Consider the following 10,711-nt stretch of genomic DNA (forward strand, 5'->3'; position numbering starts at 1 on the left):
CCAATTTATTTGACCTTGTATGTTAAAATTTAAGTTATATAGATTTTAAAACAATTAATAACAAACATAGTTAAAATGCTCTAAAATGGAAATAAAACAATCAACAGAACGATTTAAACACAATATCATCAATGCAATCAATTGCAATGTCGGAATACTCACAAGTGACGTTCTCACAGAATTCAATAATTTTGTCAACAATTGAATCCTACTGTCGATTTCTAATACATTATTAATTTCCTCTATACTTTGTTTGGCACAATCAGAAACTACATCAGAATCTCCATCCTTATCTATATCGGAATTTTCATCAATATTTTTATCCACTTGAAAATCGTTATTTAAACTCATTCTAAAAATTGCACCCTGCTCATAATTTTGTGGCACATACTTGACCCATTGTACCACTCTTTCTAGAACCAAGTCTTCAGAACTCACTTTAAGATCCTGACTCTCAATCAAACTGAGGAACTCTTCAAAAGGAAGCCCCATTACAGTCGCCGTGTGACTTACATCATCAAAGTTATTTAACATGAAACTTTTACACGCGTTAACTACCTTTTTAGATTTCACTTCTTCAGCTGTTTTAGAAATGCTTTCAAAGTTTTTAACTGACAAGGTTTTGAGAGCGAATTCCTCACATCGCTCTACAATTGCGTTTTTTTGCAATGGTTTCGCTAACTTCCAAGTTGTCATAAAGTTCTCTTCTGACATTACTTTTAAGGCAAACGTTTCACAATCTTCTATCATAAAGCCTATTTGCAGCTGATCCACCGCCTTCCATATGTCTATATAATTATCTAACGTTAAAATAACTTTTCCAGAATACATTGTAATTAAAATCTGTTGAAATGTTAAGGGTGATATCCCATTTAGAGATACACAACCGATGTTTGCTTCCTTCATATCTGACCTTAAAAGCCCTCTGAAGAAATGTGATGACCCAGCCAGAATGACACGGTGACAACGAATTTCAACATCTTCAACTTGTACAGTAAAGTCCAGTAAATCCTCCTCAATTAGTAGATTGTGTAAGTTTTCAAGAGTAGTATGCGATCTATCATATTCTTCGGCCATTATGAACATGTGAGTTTAAAGCAATTTGTTCAAACGTTGCAAATTAAAGAAGTCTAGTACCTTAAAGAAAAAAAAGAAATTCGTTTTAATATTTTAAAATGTGTTAATATTCGAGAAAGAATGAATATATATATATATATATATATATATATATATATATATATATATATATATATATATATATATATATATATATATATATATATATATATATAGAGAGAGAGAGAGAGAGAGAGAGAGAGAGAGAGAGAGAGAGAGAGAGAGAGTGAGAGCACCCCATGCGAATGGCTATCTCTGTTTTTGTCAATGATCAGATCACTGAGTAACTAATAGATATACCCGCACTTCCTGTGTGGATCGGCCGACTAATTCAATGATAATTGCTCCGTCTCTAAGCAGTTTGAATCTATAAATAGAATAACAAAAGGAAGGAAACGAAATTTTAAACTGATTTCCGCCATTAAAAAAATAACATGAAACCTACAGTTCACGACACATCGCATAGGAATTTAAAATAAATATTAGTCCTATAGGTTTAATACATATTGCATAGAATATAGAAATTTAGATCTAGTGTTCTGGTTAGTAGTTATTTCATGTTTATTAGAATATAGTCTAGAATCTAATCATACGGCTGCATAAAAAGAAAGTTTGAAGGAAATAGAATAGGAATCTAGAGAAGCTGAGGTAAGAAGGTTAAATTAGTAATTTACATGATTTTTATTGTAGTTTCACTGTTTGTTAGGCCCAATTATTAAATCTTTAGATCAGAGGTCCAGCTTGATCATGTGTGGTATCTATTGTGGTGCATTGGAATGAAAAGCCCACATACTTAAATATAGAATCTAGTAGGCCTATACTATAACTGTACTGCCCTATACTTTAAATTTGTTGCCACAATAAAAAAAGGCTATTTACTATTAGGCCTATTAGTTATAATTTAATTAAATTGAAATATTTGATTATCTTTATAGTTTATAGTGAATGCATGCTAATGAGCATTATTCAAGCTGCTGTTATATTTAGGCTCATAGGCCTATATACTCTATAGCTTAGGCTATATACTATAGACTATATATTATATACCAATATTGTGCATAAAACTTAAAGCATGTAAGCATACACAATAATAATTATCATTAGACCTATAGTAACTTAGACTCGTACTATTTAGTACTACTTTAATAGTACCTTTAAACTATTAGGCATAATGAAATAATGATTAATGATTTCAGTGTTTTCCGCACTCGAGAGGAAAGAGGTTGCAGGGAACCTAGAGACTAATCTTTGCCAACATACTGGATTTCTGGTGATGACAATAGCAGCAGATAGTATGCGGCTCAGTTAATACTAAAAACAATTGATTTCACTAATTAGTGGTAAGCTCTTTTTTTAAAATAATATATTATAACATGGTATCGCAAAGGTTCAGGTTGTCCAATAAATGGTAATTAGAGTCAGGTTTAGGACTATAGTTTAATGCTTGGTTAGTAATATGCATCAAGTTGGGAAAGACATAGAAATGGAAATACATAGAATTTAATGTGTTCATTCGCAAACGTTACTATTTAAAAATTTTTAGGGCTGCTATTTATTGCTGAATAATAAAATCACTATACTTATCCACTATATTATGTTTAAATAAAGTGAGTTTAGATCAGTCGAGTAAATAAATTTAATAGCAAGACATAGCTAAAATTTACAATGAATATATATATATATATATATATATATATATATATATATATATATATATATATATATATATATATATATATATATATATATATATATATATATATATATATATATATATATATATATATATAATTTGATTGCTATTTTATAAAAGTATGTAAATCACAGACCAAACATTACTTTGTATTGTGTCTACAACTTAACGAAAAATGCTACTACTTTGATGGATTGCACTAAATAGGGGTTAGCTTTAATTTAATAATTTGTGAGATATTCTTGCTAATCTATGTGTAAATTGCTTTTCAGGACTATGAGTGTGTGTTTGGCCATCCAGATTTCATAACTACAACTGATGTTCAATTACAAGGGATATTAATCAGTCTCCGTGGACTATACACTGTGCCTAGTTTCATCCTCAGGTAACTGTACTATAGGCATAACCCATTTTTTAAAGTAATTATTATAGCAAGAGATAGCATTGTATGTTATAATAAATATAATGGATTTTAATCCAAAATATTTTATTAATTATTGTCTTTTTTTAAAATTCTAATAAATCAGTGAGTGTACAACATAGAGGGTATTATATTTGAATGATAATTGAAACACATATTGTTATAGAGCTCAAAACTATGTACTTATCTAATATAATTAATATACTGAAACAGTTTTATTGAAGCATATTATTTCATATTTTACCACACAGAGACTGATGTGTAAGCTTAAAGTAAAGACATCAAATCAAAGTATCAGCCATCAAGAGGGTAAATATTGATAGTCTACTTCATTAATCTTCAATAAGAATGAACACAAGTTTAAATCTATAATCTTTGCTGATAATGTTTGTTTCTTGTTATTCATCATGTTCAGTGCTTTATCTTTTCAAAGTAATTAGTTATAGTAAAGAAATATTAGAGATAGTAATATAAATTTGTAATTTATTTTTCTTGCAAGTTCCACAAAAGAAAGTATCAAAATATTTTGCCTTTATTTCATTTACAGAAAAACATTCAAAATCATATTGTGATACATAAGTCAAGCAAGTCTGACCAGCATTTTGATACAGGCCAAGAAAAAGCTGGAGACTTGATTGGAAGGGTCGCACAAAAAACATGGGTTATCACTAGGGAAACAAGCTCGCAATACAGTTCACTGTTAGGACAGCAAGCCAAATACTTCTAAACTTATTTGAATCATTTTTGCTGTTTATTATAATTCATCCAATTGTCTTATTAAATATATAAATTTATATATATACACAATTCCTAATATAGAATTTCTAAAAATGTTTTATTATAATATTTAAAAATGAAACAAACATGTTCCCAGAACACAGCCACATAATGTCAACATGTTCCCAGTACACAGCCACATAATGTCAACATGTTCCCAGAACACACAAAATGGCAACATGTTCCCAGAACACACAAAATGGCAACATGTTCCCAGAACACAGCCAAATAATGTCAACATGTTCCATGAACTCACAAAATGGCAACATGTTCCCAGAACACACAAAATGGCAACATGTGCCGAGAACACAAAAAATGACAACATGTGCCGAGAACAATGCCCCTTACAGATGACATGTTCCCAGAACACAGCCCGTAGTTGGTCTGCCATAAAAAGTTAACAATACTTTACTTTTTCCTTAACAATTTTACAAGCAGGTAATAAAGCCATAAATCTTTACTGTGGATATAGCCAATAAATAGGGTAACCTTCACTATATGCAATTTGTAGTTTTCAATGCCTGTCCCATGCATATTATTTAGCCTATTGTTTTGGGTCTTGCTTCATTTACTCAATAAATTATATAGGCATGAGAATTTTCATTTTAATCTGCAAAAGCTACATTCTGTACATTATTATTTTCAAACTACATCATATATTTTTCTCTTCTCTGATAAAAAATATTCCTCATATTGTTTGTGTTAAGTATTTTATTTTTATCTATGCAATGCTATATTCTTATTTTATAATAATTACTTTTATACAAATTCTTTTGAAAACTGTTCTTTATTGATTTGTATCATTTTCTTTATTTCTGAAAAATAAAACTTTGTTTGGGAATCCTTTTTTTTTGTTTCTGTACAAATTAATAAATATAAATACCTACCAGGCTTAATATCCAGCAACATTAAACAATTATATACTAATTAATGTGATTTCAACTGTGTCAATGTTGCTACCAACTCCAATAATTAAAACTGAAGCCATTTACTATGAAGTAAAACTTGGGTGTAATCCAAATCCACCCAGTTGCCGGGGGCAAGGTACCAAACATGATGTCCAGTAGAGGGTTAAGAAAGTATCATTATTAAATCACTATTAAACCCCTCCTCGCCTACGCCATTGCTTGTATGCATATGGACGTTATCGGAATTTACTGTATTGCTTATAAGTCGAAAATGCGAAAAAGACACGTTTAACATTACTAGTTTGAAGAATAACATTCCTGTTAGCCGAAACAGGTGTATTCTAAAGTTGTTTAAATTCATTTCATTACGATTATGATGTCGTAAAATATAGGCCTATTTAAAAAAAGCATAACTAAAAAGTGTTTTAACGCATTTTCTTCTTAGAAAAGCCGCACATGCATGATATCATTAACATTACGGCAAATCAAACCCTTGAAGAAGCCCCATCAACCATTCAATTACTACGATGGGCAACAAATAAAACGCCCGCATCAAGGTACAGTCCTTATGCTATCGACATTAGCTCAACCCCGGCAACTAACGTGTCCCAAAACCAAGAATTGAAATCTTGACCCATTATTCTGATTAATTAGTGGTTAAACATCTTTAGGCATCTGAAAACGTTAGTTTTTAATCTAGTGTACTCAAAAAGGAACAACATAAAGCTTTATGCCGCCTTAAAAACCCAATCCCATGTTACGCAAGGCGTCGATAGAGAAAGAATAAGGCTTTGAGTCAGAACAGGCAAGGGCTTAGATAACTGCCAAAATACCTAATCTGTAGACCTCACAAGTCTAGACGATATATTTGTGCCTGTTTTTAGACTTTCAGAACAAATGCATGTGATGTGGTCAGTAGGTACATAAAAGAGAAAAGTAGTTTTAATCTAGAGACTTCAAACATTTCTGAAGGACCGAATTTGAACTTGTAGGCCGTGGTGTCGATGCCAAAGTTTAGCGTCGTCCGCAAAGATAAGCTATCGTTATATCATCTCTATGCCCATATTGTGACAGATATTTACAAATGTATCTAATATAGTACAGAATACATAGCTACTCATCAGAGATAAGCGCAATCACTTGTCCACGACTTAAGAAACCACTGTACTGCAAAACCCACCTAAATGGAAAATGTCTTAGATGTGTGTTTTAATACAAATGTGTACCTCGTCGCGAGTTAGGACCTGTAGGTAGTCTGTTACTACTCTATATCTAAAAACAATAAAAAGATAACGTGAATTTTATTTGTTCAATTTCTTGGTTAACTGTATTTGTTGCATCTTGTTCAATTTTGTTAATATTGATTAACCTAAAGGGTTCAAATGTAACAAAGAAAATTGTGACTAAGTTTCCGGGTGCGGGTATGCGGACACTAGTTAAAGTAGGCCCTATATATCTATTTATATTTATAGAAATGAAAGTATGTTTATCTGTTTGTCCTATATGAATTACTACATCTTTTTCATCGGATCGCCATAAAACTTTGTGAACAGAGTTTTTTCCAGGAATCTATTCGGAGGGGGGGGGGGGGGAAAGCAGAGCCCCCCCCCCCCCACCCCCCCGAAGAAAGTCTATCGACCCCCCCCACCCCCAAACGAAACAGAATTTATATAGAAAAAAATACTTTTAACAGTGTCCGCACGCCCCCCCCCCCGGAAAGAATTCGCCAGGGCGGCACTCTAGCAGGAAGCAGAAGCGTAGCAACCTATTCCGGCAGCCGGGGCGAACTATCAATTATGTGCCAACCCTATTCAAACGCTGGCAAAAAGGCGCCCATCCCTACATACACTCCCCTATATAAAATAATTGAGGATATCAGCCATGTATAAATCTGTTTTCTTAAATTTTACTGAAGAATGAGGATTTTTTAAAAAATTGTCTACCCCTTTTGGCGCCCCATTCAATCTGGGGTCTCTGACAGGAAGCAATGCAATTTTTCTCCATAAAAATAAAAGCCAGATGCAATTTGACACTGTTCGTACGAGAGTCATAACATTTTGGGTAGTTGGTGAAAAGGGTTTCGAGAAAGAAAAAAATTCTTAAGTGTGGCACCCTGGGAGGGTTCGATTTTTCTAATTATACGATTATGAGCTCAGAATCCAGAGGGGAATCCAGAGGGGCTATCTCATCAATTGCGGTCATAGGTAATACTAGATTCAGCAGAGGCGCAGCGAGGGGGGCGGGGGTACATATGTCCCCGGGCGCCAACCCTAGGGGCGCCAAAATGGTTGGAAAAATTTAAAAGCTCATTTTAGCTATAGTTTTGCATTATAAATATTTAAAAAATACGGGGAGGGGGCGCCAAATTGAAAGTTTGTCTCCGGCGGGAGGGGGGGTGCGCCAAATTGAAAATTTGTCCCCAGGCGCCAGGAATGGTGCTACACCTCTGAGATTCAGTGATAAAACTACACCAGGTTCATCCGCCAGCTCCCCGGCGGTTGAGTGGCCCAGAGCGGCCAAGACCCATCTCAGGCGACACTACGGTTTAGATGGGCTACTATAAATGATCACTAAGTAGAATAATGAGCGCCCGCCGGCGCCCTGGCAGTTGGCGACAGCGAGCGCCCCGGGCTCTACAGAGAGTGCCTCCTTAAAGAGCACCCTACAATAGGGACACGGTGGCACACGACATTTTATAATTAAACCGAATTAGGGGCGCCCCTGCGGAAATATAACCAGTGGCTCCCTGGAGCGCCAAGGGACGCGTCTCTAACACATGGGCGGTCGCCAATGTGTGTTCTACCTCACTATTACAGAGGTTGATTAACGTACACTCAAGGCTTTCATACAGTGAGCCTTGGTGCGTCTAGGCGGCAGTGTGGACAAACCCGCGCCCCAAAAACGAATATGTGGGTTTGTTTGTTTAAGCATTATCAAAGATTTCATTCGTTTGTCATTCAAATTTGAGAAGTTAATGCTAATACCACTGTGGTGGTTTCTACGAAAAAAAATTCGATTTGGTGGCGCCCTGGCAGGGTTCCATTTAGCTCCCCGGGTTTTCCCGTGAGTACTATGGTACCTTTGTTCGTTTTAATAATTGCGAAACGCTATGAATATGATGGGCTACTATAATCGCTCACTATACCGAGTGAGGCGCCTTCCTACCTACGCCCACCTACCTACATACCTAACTCCCTGCCTACGTACCTACCTATCTACTAACCTGCCTGCGCTGCTGCCTGCCTACCTACTTTCCTACCTACCGTTATTCCTGCCAAACTGCTTTCCTTCCACCCCGCCTATCTACCCACCTCACATCCTACTTACACACACACATATCTTCGTATGTATATATGTATGTGTTAGTGTGCTCTAGGACTATGTATTTTTACATTTTTGTTGTTACGTAGAACTATTCAGTATAAAGGAGTTTCCTTTTTTTTTTGACGTTGTAACTGCCGCTAAAATATTCTTTTTTGTATGTGTGCATAAAATAGTGTAGGTTTATTGACAAAAGTAAATTTTAGTATGTATTTAAGTGTATATAATCATTTTCGTCAAGCCAATGTGTTTATAATCTTAAATTTAAAAACCCATGAAACTCGATAGCCAAAGATTTAGAATGAGAATAATTGCTATTTAACCAGTAACACCTATTCTAATTATTGTAATAATATTTTTTTAAAATAAATATACACAGAGATAGATTGTTTTCTTATATAATTTATTTAAAAAGTCAACTGTATTTCATAACGAAAATTAACACAAAATACATTCGAATAGAAACTGTCAAGGGAGACTACTCTAATATTTGTAGGAATAATAGTTTTTATTTAGAGTTTTTTTTATTATTAGAAGAAAAGTTAATCATGTAGGTTCTATAAAAGATTACCTTGCATTTAAAAAAAAAAGATATTCGATAGGTTTAGAATGAGAAATAGTAAAAATTATTTATTATATTCATTAGTTGTTTTTTTAAATAATATAGTACAAAGACCTGTTTTAATTATTTTTTAAAAATCTTATTTTAATTAATAAATTATAAATAAAGATCGAGGATCTATATTTTTAAAAAAATAGTTGAACTGTCCCTAAACAATTGTATCAATCGCTGAGAAATTAAGAATAAATTAAGAATTAATAATTACGTTTAACGCTTTATTAATTAAACGAGTTGAATTATTTCCGTTTTGATAAACTCTCTCTCTCTCTTTATAACTACTAACGCTTTATCATTGAGTTTCTTAAGAGAAAAATACAGGAGAGCGGTAGTTATCATTGACTCTGTCATTGATAATTTCATCGAGTCTTTCATAGAAAATAGTGTTTGATCGGCTGGTGAGAGAGAGAGAGAGAGAGAGTGAGAGGAAGAACGATAAAGATGAACCCTTATAAAACCTATATGTTCAACATTACACTACGCAAACACCACCTACCTTTGAACATGTCTTCAATTCTTTGGTCTACTACGCTGTGTCCTTAAGTCTGCTAGGGCCCAGTTTTAGCACAGTGACTGATCCTATTTTTGGAATCACCTAGTGAATCGAAACTACAACTACACACCTGGTTGACATTGATTTTTCCTTTTCGTTGGATATTCAGATCTTATTTTCAAGGGTAGATTAAGCGTTACATTTTAATTTTTTCCATTAGGGCAATACATATAGCAGTAAATATGTTCACTATTATTGTTTTTTTGGGGGCCAGTCGTAGTTGCATAGTTAAATATTGTTTCGATTCAATTGTAGTGCAGGTTAAGATCATGTCTACAGATTAACTTAGATATACAACTAGTTTTCTAGTTTTAGTAAAATGTCTAAGGTTGACGTTATACCTAGCTGATGGGAATGGTTAATGATTAGATTAGCAGTTATTGTTGAAGTTATGGTTATGACTGAGCTTACGTAAGGTGTGAGAAAAAAAAGCATGTTTAGAAAATAGGGACAAATGAAGTACCAGGGAACATGTGTACGTGCCAGCAATACATAATCATCAATACCAGTTTGCGAATGTGTTTTATTTCTTATAAACGGAAACGCACAGCATAGCAATACATGTACAATATAGAGTATAGTGTGTTTTCGTGTTGCATGTACGCTGTACGTTTAACCTTCTTACCGCAGTTTTCTAAATCCAACCATGTAGCCTACTACACCTCATCAAAACATCAAAACTCCATCAACATTTATTTCAGGGTTAACACATAAAAGGCCTAAAAGTTCTAGTCTAAGATACGATTATTGACGCACATATCGGACACATTTACTCGCCAGTCTTTATTAATTAAGTCGCTTTAAACATACATGTCTAGCAGAAAACATTTGGTACATGACCTTGACCTAAATGTAGAACACCGTACAACGTGACAGGGCTAGACCGCTGCTGTTCAGTAACCCGTTTCATGTACCTGTATTGTATCCCGACACAAACTTTCGACTTTAATGCAGTGCCTTAAAATCTTTAATAGTAGATATAAAATAAAATACTTAAAAAAAACTTTTAAAAAAAAAAAGTTTTTCTTGTGGACTAAAAAGTAAAAAATAACTATTTACATACATTTGATGACAAAAAACGTGGGTACGTTCACCATCAAATTTCCCGAACCATCTGCCCGACCCACGTTTTTTGTCATCAAATGTATGTAAATAGTTATTTTCTACTTTTTAGTCCACAAGAAAAACGTGGTTTTTTAAAAAGTTTTTTTTAAGTATTTTATTTTCTCCTTTTTAGTCCGTTGCTACACATGAAAAACGTGGTTTTTAAAAAAAGTTTTTTATATAGTTTATTTTCTACTTT

The 10,711-nt window shown here is 33.7% G+C and overlaps 1 long non-coding RNA gene across 1 annotated transcript; it reads left to right on the forward strand.

The window, feature by feature from the left end:
- Positions 1-2,996: 2,996 nt before the first annotated feature.
- On the forward strand, positions 2,997-3,805 carry LOC131947060 (uncharacterized). The gene is made up of 3 exons (XR_009387826.1): positions 2,997-3,194; positions 3,482-3,539; positions 3,778-3,805. It is a non-coding gene; the product is annotated as an uncharacterized LOC131947060 (long non-coding RNA).
- The last annotated feature ends 6,906 nt before the right edge of the window (positions 3,806-10,711 follow it).

The sequence above is a fragment of the Physella acuta genome, unplaced genomic scaffold (genome assembly GCF_028476545.2).
Source record: "Physella acuta isolate Inbredline_101_S28 unplaced genomic scaffold, ASM2847654v3 ptg000580l, whole genome shotgun sequence".
NCBI lineage: Eukaryota > Metazoa > Mollusca > Gastropoda > Physidae > Physella > Physella acuta.